Genomic DNA, 12402 nt, shown 5'->3' with positions numbered 1-12402 from the left:
CATGTTAATAAAAGGGCACTTCAAAAATTCTCACCTCATGGCAATGCCCATTTCAGTTGCATGTTATTACTTCTTGAAGACTCTCTGAAATATTTTGGCTTTGTTATATCAAACTTTACACGTCTCTGTCCTCTAGTCTATAGTCTTTCATTTCTGCATTGCCCCCTTAATGGTCAGAAAGCATTTTTTTTTTAAGATCAGAAAGCCTAATTTATGCTAGCAAAGGCATAAGTGGGAATAACAGCTAGCTTGCCATATTCAGTGGTACAGTAAATGCTAAAACATGCCCTTTGATTAACTGGCATCCTAACAAATGACAATGACGAATCAGAATAAATATTCCAAGTAGTACTCCTGTAAAATATCAAAGATGATAGTTCTGCCCCTGAGATTTCTTTTCTTAGTTCTTATTCAGCTTTTTAAAACTATGTAAAGATGCATGAGCTCAGCCCACTTTTTTCACTTTTAAGTGCAGAAATGACATCTTCCTAATGAGTAGGCCAAAAGATTTAAATGTACTTTTGTCTTTCTCTGACTTCCCTAAAAATACGTGACCAAAATCATTCCCAGTCGGTTTGCAGGTAGTTGCCAGTGCTGGAAAACAGGCATCTGAAGTATCCCCTCATTTCCCATGTGCTGTGAGATAGGCAAGGAGGTATCTGCTCTGCCCGGCTCCAGCTCTCTAAAGGTAAAGCGCACTTTGAGATCACCTACTCTTCCTACAGGCTGAGGCTATTACTACATCATGCATAAAAGCAGCTACTATTTGTGTCAAAGTGCAAGTATGGTAACTAATTTTACAGGATATATAGCGTAATGAAGAACTGAATTAATACAGAGGGGGTTAAATTGCCAGTTAAGTAGTCTTTTGTCATCACTTTGGTGGGGAAAGGGGGACATCTGGTGGGAGGTCTTTGTAAAAATTGAGCAAGACAATTTCCTACTTGAAGCAGTAGGATATAAATCCCTATGGAAGTGGTATATTCTGAGTAACCGTTAGATTTTGCTTAATTTCTAACCAAGAGTGTTGATTAATTAAGGCATATCAAAATCCCACAGCAGAATGTTTTGCAGTGGTGCATGCTGTAAAGCCCTCTCTTCCCTTTCATCAAGTTCACAAAAGAAGTATAGCTAAGCCTGGCTGAATGCCCCATACCCTCTTGTGAAGAGATTTTCACAAAAGGTCTGAGAGGGAAGGGGTGAGGGGAAGTCTGGTCTAGAAAAAGCACTTAATACTTTTTGCTGGGGGTTAGAAAATAAATATTAGAAATCTGTAAGCATTGCATGAGTACATAAGAAAGCAAGATGTTGCGGCATTCTCTAAGCCTTGAGTAGACATCTTCTCAGGGATTATAACCTGCTTAATCAAGCCTTGGAAATGCAACAAGGCAGGAGGCAAAACATACAGTAACACTTGAGCATGACACTTCAAAATAAATTGCAGCAGATTAAAAGAAGACATAAGAATGTGGCACATCCAGGGTACAATGCCCAGTATACTTTGACCCATCATGTAAATAATAAGTAATGATTGCATTTATTGATAAAGAGGAGGGGAGCTACAAGTCTTTGTTGTTTCCATCTTCTCTGATCCTTTCCTAGCAACAGTCAGTCTGGAATATGCAGCTTTGTTCCTTCTGCTGACATTTCATAGCTTCTGTCCCATTTTGTGAATGATCCCCTTTAGAAAGCATCCTGCAAAGAGGCAGCACCAGGGTCAAAGCAGTCACGGGGTAAGAGCTTCGATATTGCTGTGGAAGCAGCAGTGCTGCACGGGGCTTGGAGGAGAAGACGGCCAGCATGATGTGAGACATTGCCACTCACCCACTGCAACGTGGGTGAATTTCATTTCCATGAAATTCTGTGGCAAATAGACACATTTCTTTTCACCAAAGAGGGCACAAAAGATCTGTTGCAAGCTGAGAATTGAAGTGAATGTACTTCTTTTTCCCCTACTGCACTGCATGCCATATTTCACTTCTTTGTCTGAATCATCTTATATTCTGTGTCCTATGGCAGCATAGTATACTTTTAGCTGATCATTGTTACAAACTTAGATTTTTTTTCCTATTTCTCTGTTCTCACTACAAGATTGTCTCTGAGCACATTCCAGATTTATCTGCAGTCTTTAAAGTGCAGTAAGGGACTATCAGTGCAGACAATTTATGCTTGCATTTGCATTTAAGTTATTGTTAGCATAAGGTCTTAAATCAGATTATGATTAGCTTGCTTTTGCAAAGCTAAAGCAGAACTTTCTAAGATAAATTGTATCTTGCTACTATCCAAAAAGTTATTTCCATATAAAGTATGTTTATTAAATGTGCTGAACTGTTATAAAGTTCCTTTAAATTTATGAAAAGACTAAGAAACTGCTTGGCAAGAATACTTGAAATGACAATATATATCATAAATGCCTTTCATACTATATAAAGAACAGCATGCAAAAAGAACAACTAAAAAAGTTCAGCATGTTCACTTATGCTCTGAGTATAACATAAGCCAAGCTGACCTCATTTTATATGAGGCCATTTTATACTCAAATATACCACTAAGCTTTATTTTATCTGTTGTATTTTCATTATTTTTGGCCAAATCTGAAATGAGAGCATTGAGGCTTCTGAGCTGCCTGATAGAGAGGAATTTAAAAATGGAACAAGGTTCAGAACTGACTCCTCTGGTGGATACATAATTTATTTTAAAAGATAGCCTTCTAAGCTAGCACAAAGAAGCGATGCTAATGTTGTGGTCCTATCTGGAATGCACATTTTAATTGTCTGAACTTCTACTGCAAACAGAGTTTCAATTCTCTCTTTCAAAAGTGAGTGATCTCATAGTTTGTTAATTTTGGCAATCAGTCTCTGGGTAGTTTAGTTTTGTAATGCACTACAAGCCATTAGGAAAATTATTAGAGCCAAGTGCCCTTTTACTGTCAAACAACGCAGCATAAGATTTCTTGCACTAAATCTTCAATTCCCATTGGTTCCTGTAGGGTTTTATATCAGTGATGCAAAGTCATTTTTAAAGGCAGGCTCTCACAGCTGATGGTGGATGATGGAGCAGCTCTGTGAAGCACCATTACTCAACACAGTTATTGCACTGATGACTCTCCAGCAGCGTACTAGTTGTTTGAATAACTTTTCTGTTTAGAGATGGGCCCAAACCAAAGTTCTGGATTTGAATGCCCATTAATCAAGGAATAAAGTTTTAGCACCTGAATCTGAATTTGTTTCTGCAGTTGATAGGTGGCAAAGGAAATGGTAGATCGTCTTCGCCATTTGTGAGAAAAATCTCAGTGAGATTGTTCTCATGGGGACTCAACTGGCTAAGCTGTATAACTAAATTTTCAAAAGCATTCACCAATCTAACTGCCTGCAATTAAAGATTTTAGCATGCTTAGAAAAGTAGTCAGGTTTCAGCATCAGTTTGGTATGTTCTTCTATTTCTACACCATATTCCTCCAATGGGATCTTCTACTTTTCTCTGGGACATTGAATATTTACTGCTTGCAAGTGAAAAATACCAGCCTTGATGGAAAAAATCATCTGATATGTTGTGGTAGGTCCTGCCTTCCCAAGAGCCACGGTAACTTAACAGCTAGGGTGAGTGCTTGCACTACCAAAAGGCCAGCTGGAGGGCCAGTTAATTCCCCAGGCATTGAGAGGCAAGGTATGCAAATGGCATCGTCCCTGAGGATTGCTGGGAGTTTCCTTGCAGAGTCCAAAAATGAAAAGGTTTGCATGACTCTGTGTGTGTGTGTGCACATATATATTTTTCAAAATACCTTCAGATCATTTTTGTGGAAGTGTAGCCATCTGTAAACCTGTTCCTTGTCTGACTTGAGAAATTTTAGCTGTCCCAGACTATCCATGAAATAAACTGGTGACTGAGATGTAGTCACACTAGGGAAAAAATAGGTCCCTTGTGGTAATAGATGGCAGTGATCTTCAGCACAAAAAAATAAGTGGCAAGTGTTTGCAATAGAAGCACATATATAAAAGAAATTGTTAATGATTTGGGTTAAAATGATACTGGAGTTAATGCTTGCCCATTCTCTTCTAAGGAACAGTGCAATGAAGATGTATCTATTTTTTAATTAGGGTTTTCTGTCAAATCTTATATAAACAAATCCGAACTCCATTGAACTATACAAACAGAATCCATGCCAGATTAATTTTGTACAGTTTAGGGTTGCTTTTGTACATCATACAACTGGACTTTCTATAGCAAACTGGCTCCCCAGCATAAGTCTGTTGACAACAACTTACATGACGTGTGCGCAACGTATAGCCAGCTGAAGGTGTATAACACATGCATACATACTGTTTATTATGAACTCTGCATAGGGGTCTTCCATCTTCCTGGAAGGATAACGCTTTTTCTTTGGCTCCAGAGAGGTAAGAGATACTCTGTGGGAGAGTTCAGAAAAGGAAACATACATTTGAATTGAAAACACAGACAGGAAAATGCATGACATTTATAGCACAACAGTTTATTTCTAAGGGATTAGCTGATGAGATTTTAGGAATAAATACAATGTACATTAGGTTTAGAAAAGGCTTTTCCCTAGATTACCATAAGAACATTATGCCATTGATTTCTGACACTGGATTTGTAAACTTAAAATGTAGTGCTGAATCGGTAAGCACAGCTTTTGTGGAAATTAAAAATCATCTCATGCAGTAATTGTTTCAGCTATAACTCTCACACTGGCAGAAGTGTGGGAAGTGTGATTTCTGTTCTAACTGTATGATGATTAGGCTGAACTTAGTAATTTCAATGTAATTCCATTGAATTAATGAAGCTACACTAGAAGAAAATTCTTTTCTGGTCTATTTTTCAACTAGCTCTTTTTATTTTTTTAACCAAAGATAATTGTGAGATAGCTGTACTGGTTGCATCTGTAAATGCTCAAGCTAACTTTACACCTCTATCGTATCGTGCGGTTCTTGTTTAGGTGATAGAAATATTTATAAGCAGGAGGAAAACTCAAAATACCTTTGAGATAGTCCTATGGTCATCATTTGTAATAGGATTGACACATAAGATTGCTTGTGAGAATGGTGGCACAACCGTTTGTGAGAAACATCACTGAAACAAGTTCAGGATTAAAGCTGGGATAATTTTTTGCAAACAAGTCTGCTTAACATATTTTAAGCTACCCTACTTGGCAGAAACCGTCCCTGCTTGGTCTTTGTTCAGTTTTTTCCATTTTAATGAAAAGAACAGTCATTCTCACATCTTGCATGGAAGTAGCAGTAACAATTAAATATTTTCAGTAATACTAACAGCTAGGGAGATGCAGGAGTCATGTGCTGATACTGAAAACTCTCTAAGCTGCTTCTGCTTAGAGAGTGGCTAGTGGAAAGATAAGGTTGAAAGTAGCACAGAATTCTTCTGCGTAGAAATGCTAACACTCTTCTTACTGGCCTGTTTGTCAGGCTTACCTCAGTGTTGGAAGAATATCTAGGAAAAAGTGCTATTTAAAATCTTTGAACTCATTCAGTGAAACAAAAGCCTGATGTTTCCTGCTACTGCAAAGTCTTCACTGTCATCAAGATAAAGTTGACCTTCAGTAAACCAGAAACTCATCTTTCATCATTCTTTGACATTTTTGTGCTTCTTCCATTATTTCTTCTTCCTATTCCTTCTCCTTTTCCTTTGGCCATTGGAGAAACAGATATATATCTATATTTCTACATATGTACATTTACGTATTTTTATACATACATATATATGTTTAAATCTATGTATAAACATGTCTATAGATAAGTAACCTTGCAAAAGAAAACAATCATCAGTAACTAAAATTCACTTCTCTGGATCAATTGTGCTGAGTAACCATCAGGAACAAGAGAGACCCAAAGCACAGGAGAATTAACAGACTCTTCGAAGGCAACTCAGGCAAACCAGGCCATGTCCTCTCTCAGGACCAGCTCCCACGATACAGATAGAGAAAATGCTGAAGTGCCTGGGCCTGCCTCAGGACACTGCCAGTGCTTTGAATCATTCTGACTTACCACTATATTGTTAGGAAATACTTATATTACAGTAGAGCACAGGAGCACAACTCAAGATAAGGTGCTACTGTGCAAGGCTCTAAAGCGAACTTGGTAATAGCATACTGGCTGCCTAGGAAAGCCTGCAACAATTTAGAGAGCCCTCAGCAAAGTCACTCCTGTAATAGAAATTACTCATCCTCCGAACACCAAATGCCTCGTTAAGCTCCAAGATGTGCAGTAAGACACAGTAATCACATTTTGCCCTGAAGCGTTTTGGGAGTTAATAATACTTGTAGAGAAAATCTACCTCATTCAATTCTCAGAGGAACTCATTGTCCACACAGCCACCAGATCAGTCTGGTTTTCATCTGGAGATGTTGCTTCAAAGGGACAAAAAGTATTTCATGCTGTATGCTGGAATGTAATTCTGCATCACTAACTCATAAAAAGATAATGAACAGTGATGTAAGTGGCAAGAACTGCAACAGCGATGGATAATACTTGGCCAGTATTATCAGAAGCTGATAAGCACGCATGGGGTAACAGAGAAACACTGCTCAGCAGCTCAGGCTTTGAGGGGCACACTGGTTTCCATGTACACAACGCTGGGTCCCATATCTGGCACTCTCAGCTGCCCCCCGGGAGGACGAGCTGGGGGCTGCTCACATCTCCCACTCGCGTTGCTGCGAGCGTGAAGTGCTTTCTCTCACATCCATGGCTCTGTAATGGTGTAAGCCTACTTGAAGGAAAGGGAAATCAGGCTTTTAGTGTCCCTGTAGGTCAGTTCCTCCTCTTTTAAAATATTGTGAAGGTTTATTTATTTAGTATTGTTTTAAAGTTCAGATGCCTTAGTGACAGAGGCCTTTTACACAAATATGTGGAAACTGTTCTTATGCGAGCTTTTAAAACTTATGTCCTCTGGAGTACTCCAGGGGTCTAGACAGATTTATTCCCTTCACATATGCTTTCTTTCTCTCTCTCTTTCTCTGTTCCTCCCTGTGCCCATGTTCTGTAAAACATATTAACTTCTTTGTCCTGAAAGGTATTTACTTTTAACTTATTCAAGAGATGGTCCTGAAACTCCAGAGCTACATGCATTAAACATTATCTAGTCTTCGGAGCTGCAAATGTTGCTATGTTACCTTGACTCTGTAAGCGGGTACAAAAAAGATGTTTTCCTCCTTTTCAGTGACTCATTAGGCATTATTCTGTATGAAATACCTCCATCCACTGACTTACATATTTTATCCATGGTTATAAATATCCTTTATGGGTATAAGCCAATCAAATAAATAAATACAGCTGATTCCTAGTTCTTGAATGAGATCAAAGACAACCATAATCAACCACTTCAGAGCAAAAGTAAGTTTATGCAACTAACTCTTAAATTTTTATTCCAATATATTTTTAGAAGAGGAGGATGTGCTTTTAATTCCTACCTTATGTTGCCCCAGAGTTGTAATTATTAATTATTGCACCCCTTCTTCATACTTAATCTTTTTATGATTTTTTTATGTCTGCATGTATCTAGTTCATAAATTCCCAGACATTTTTTTCCCACTTTGGATAACTTTACCTCCTTCTGGAATGGCAGACCTCTGTACCATGGAAGTAAAAAATAAGCTGTTGCAGAAGAGACTGAAAGATTGATGAAGCACAGGAACTAATACATTACATGGAGTGAGCATATCCTGCACTTATTTCACATAATTCTTTAAAATTATTATGATGTAATGATTTTTTTTGTTCCATAAAGAGGGCTTCTGGCAAGAACTTGTCCAGTGAACACATCCTAGCAATAACCCTACATCCACTTTTTTGTTTGTTTGTTTTTTCCCCTGACAGGAACTGGCCAAAAAAAGCCCTATAACTGGGAGTAGGTCTGCTGGAGGACACCACCACTGCCTGATCTGCATGCTCCTTTATTGGATTCATCCTCATTCAGGTAACCTGCATGCTGTCTAAGAAACCTGCCCCTGCAGAGTCGTGGTATTTAAGTCATTTCACTCAGGTGATTGTTTCGGAGCATTCATCTCAGTAACTTGGTATCTTTCAAGCACCAAACATCTGATTCTGACAAATCCAGTAACCGAAGTAAATGAAGCTGTACTAGAACAAAACTAGGGTAAGATCAAAAGTGGGTAGGAAAATTTCTTGTTTTCAGTCATGGAGTAATCTGTATTGGTAAGTTAAACTAAGAAAATTCAGTGCCATTAACAGGTACTGATTGGTGCTACAAACGGTAAGCAAACAGCAGTAGAAACTAAGGCTGACTGGGTTTGTTATTTTTGGTTGCAACTTGTGTAGCTGTAGATCCATAAACAGTCTCTCTGATTTCAGGAGAACTATCCAAATTCTTCTGTCAATCATGCATGCAGGGCCTTAGCATTTTTTCTGGTTAAAGCAGCTTCACACATTGTGTCATAAATCTCACCTGTGAAGAAACAATGCATTTAAAGGCAGGCATGAAAGACCTCAACTGCAGAGCTCCAAACAAGAGGTTTACATTGAATTAAGGGTGGAAATGGTTTGGGCCCTTCCAGAAGCACCATCTGTTTCTATGGCTGGTCATTGTTTGGATTATTTATGACCATAATTTTAAATTTACCTGGTTAACCTTTGGATAGCCTCCTAAAATAGCTATTGACTCTTTGAGCTTTCAAGGTAATATATTAAGATGTGAGGGTTTAATATTATTCTTTTACAGAAAGAACCTCAAGCCTTTTTATATAATATATCAATATCTACAAAACCAGGAAATAGCTATACTATCACACAGCAAAGGGAACTGCAGCGTCACATGTTTGTTGTTCACACCACGACCCATGCTAATTGAAATTTCTTCATGAGAAAAACAGAAAAGCAAAGGACAGCTTTTTTTTTTTTTTTTTGAAACCTCCCCCCCCACAGTACTTACCACAATATCTGTCTTCATGTTGTGGTTCAACAGAGAAAGAGGAATAGATGGGATGAAGCTACTCCAAAAAGAATAGAAAATAAAAAGGAAAAGGGTCTTGAGGATTCATGACTTATATCAGACTTAAAATGGATGAAAGGAGATGGAAAAAAGACTTTTCCATATTAGCCTGTATGATCTCTTCCTGCACTATTAGAGGTGCTGGGAGTCTTTCCATTTTCCCTGAGCGATCAGGTCCCACAATTCAAAAATATTGTGCTAAAATAAAAATGGACAGAACCCTGGTTGGTTTTGCAAACATTCATCAAGGATGGTTCAAATTCAGGATGAAAATAAGCTAGTACAAATTAGTATTTGTGGGAAGGTTTTGTTAGACTGAGGTAGTTTTAGTTGGAGTATAATTACTCTTTTCATGCTTGCTAGCTTATGCATACCATATAGAATTCAGAATTAAGGAGCATGAACTTTCATGAATTTGTTTGTATTTAAAGGGCAGTACTCCAGTCAAATGAGAACGTTTATAGGATTTATTCTTCAAAAAGGGTGAGCCCACAATCTAATGTAGCTTTTGGCTCCTCTCTGCATAACAGGCTAAAACAAACCCTAAAATTAAAACACCTTACTGTTTCATTTTGGACTTTATGGCCAATTCATTTTACAATACTCTGAATCCACACAGCACTCTACAAAATGCACATTGATAAGGATGTTGCCAACCATTAAAAAACCAAACTTTTGAAAAATATACTGCAAAGGAAAGTTAGTCTTTTCTTAGCAAAAGAAGTATAAATTGGGGAGAACTTTTTAATCTTCCTAATAATGTACTGTATTCCTCTTCCCACTAGAGAAAATATTCTTAAATGATGAAAATCTAAAAAAGGCTTTCTTCCTGGTGATCTCCCTGCATTCCCCCATCAATAAAAAATAAATCCAAGAGAGATACTGCAGTACAGTGCTACAGTAAACAATAGCCCCAGGTATTTTAGGAGAAACTATACAGGCCTGGTAGAACAAAAGAACATTAGATGAGGATCTCAAAAAAAGCATGTATTCAGGTCTCCCAGGTGGTGCTGCAGAAAGACCTGATTGTTTCTTTTGCATGAAAAAGAGCCAAAATACTGCATACCTAGCCTTTTTGTTACCCAAATTTATTTTTGGTATAACCTTTTTAGCACTCAATGAAGGCAATCAACTACATTATCACATGAGCGCTGAGAAATCAAACACAGCAGAGGAAGTGAACCAGGCTTACTCTATTACAGCTGGGAGCTTCCCAAAACGCACTCACTGTTGCGTACTGTAGACATATAATCTTCCTTTTTATGCTTCTAACCCTATAAAATTAATTTGTCATATTAGACACAAACTGAAATTTCCATATTTATCTGAAACTCTAGCGAAAATGAAATTAAGAGACTTAGGAGGGTTTATCAATGTGTATAGAACTGATGGGAGGGAATAAAGAGGAGGGAGCCAGGCTTTTTTCAGTCATGCTCACTGACAGAAGAAGATGCAATGGGCACAGATTAAAAAACATGAAATCTGAATGCAAGAAAAACCTTTTTTACTCTGAGGGTGGTCAAACACTGGCACAGGTTGCCCAGAGAGGTTGTGGAGTCTCCATCCTTGGAAATATTCAAAACCCAGCTGGACATGGTCCTGGGCAACTCGCTCCAGGTGGCCATGCTTTAGCAGGAGGCACAGACGAGATGACGACCAGAAGCATCTTCCAACCTCAGCCATTCAGTGATTCTGTGAAAAGAGGGACTTATCCAATATTTAGTCTATTGAGTTCAGCTCTGGTATAAGACTGATGGCGCACTGTGAAGAAGTTGATCATATTGTAGTTCTTTAATCTAAATAAGATTCCGCAATGGCTAAACTGCATTTTTTGAACCTTACTAAGCACAAACATATAAGGTGAAGGAAAAAGTCGGAGGGATTTTAGGTACCGTTTGTCCTTGTGGTTAATTGGTTTCAAATAATGCATTTAACCCACTGTGGAATCTTTCTTCCAAGTGTCTTCCTGATTTGATAAAGAAGCAAGAAAATGTTTTACAAAATTTCTTATGGAGGGCATGTGTTTCGAAGTTTGCTACAAAATGAATACAAAACTACCTGTTATTTTCACATGAGTTAATCTTATACTACCGCCTAGTGGCTAAGAGCTAAATGAGTCTCTGTACATCTTCACTATGCTTTATATATGGATACAGATATATAGTAGTTATGTATATTATATTATTATTTTCATTCATTTTTAGAAACCATATTATGTGTATTATATGTCCACACAGTAACAGTGTTGCCAAATATAGTGAAGACCAGAGAAGTTTCCATGCTGAAGGACACTAATACTCATGTTGAGCACTACTAGTGATTGAGTGCAGTCTTAATGTCAACAGGATCTCCCTTTTAATGTAGTTACAGTTTGAGATAGAATTACTTTAAAAATGAGCTGTAGAGAAAGACTTCAGCCATCATGTTTGAGATATCTTATCAGTTGTCATTGTTAGAAAGAAACATTCTTGGGGTAGATTGTGTTATAGATGTCCAGTGAGGAGTTTCTTGCATCTTCCTGCAAAGCTCTTGTGGCCCAAACATTCATGGGCTTAGAATAGAGTAGTGAATAGAGTTCATCTTGCTCAGTGTAACAGATCCAGATACAATAAGCCCTCAGGCATTTACTTCCCACTGATTGCTGGTGTTCCTGTACCTGCCTAAGTTCACAAAATCAAGCCCATGAGTGTGTTGAGCTTGAAGTGTAAATCATTCAGGAGTTCCAGGTTTTCCCATTTCCTCCCAACCCCATGCCATGGATCCTAGCAGCAATATACAAATTCACAAAAAATCAGGCTCTTGCAGAAGCTTAGAGGAAAACACTAGTAGTAAAAACTACTTCTGCAGCTGACAGTGATAACAGCTAGTTTGAGGAAAGGATTCCTCCTCAGGAAGATGAGTTTCCAGCTACTCACACTACATGACTTTTAATTCTTGGTGTTTTGCATGCCTGCCACAGAAGCTGCTCCTACTAGAACTGTCAGCATTCTTTGTGACAGCAGGAGTTATGGTAGCAAGGAACAATAGATGGGCACCTTGACTACTTCTAAATTTTTTTTTTAAACTGACGTATCTATAGGTAGAGCTAGATATAGAAAGAGAAATTTAAAATTAATTTATTTAGGTCTCTTCCCTAGAGGCTTCTATAGCTCAGGTCTTGCTGGAAGGAGAAATTTTAGTACACAGTTAGGTGTGCAACAGAAAAAAAAACGTCATTTTGTCCACCAGGCGGCACTTTGTTATTGGACTTCTGTGTTTAAAAAATCACCTGAAGGCAAAACAAACTAGGTTATGATTATACCAGGTGTGAAGTAGTATTGAGAAAGGATCTCTCTGTTTCTGGAAATGCAGTCAGATCTCTTCTGGGGAGGGGATTTTGATCTTAATGAAGGGAATGGGATTTCTGTCATTGACTTAGAAGAAAAG

The sequence above is a fragment of the Haliaeetus albicilla genome, chromosome 1 (assembly GCF_947461875.1).
Source record: "Haliaeetus albicilla chromosome 1, bHalAlb1.1, whole genome shotgun sequence".
Classification (NCBI taxonomy): domain Eukaryota; kingdom Metazoa; phylum Chordata; class Aves; order Accipitriformes; family Accipitridae; genus Haliaeetus; species Haliaeetus albicilla.
This window is presented reverse-complemented; position numbering follows the sequence as displayed.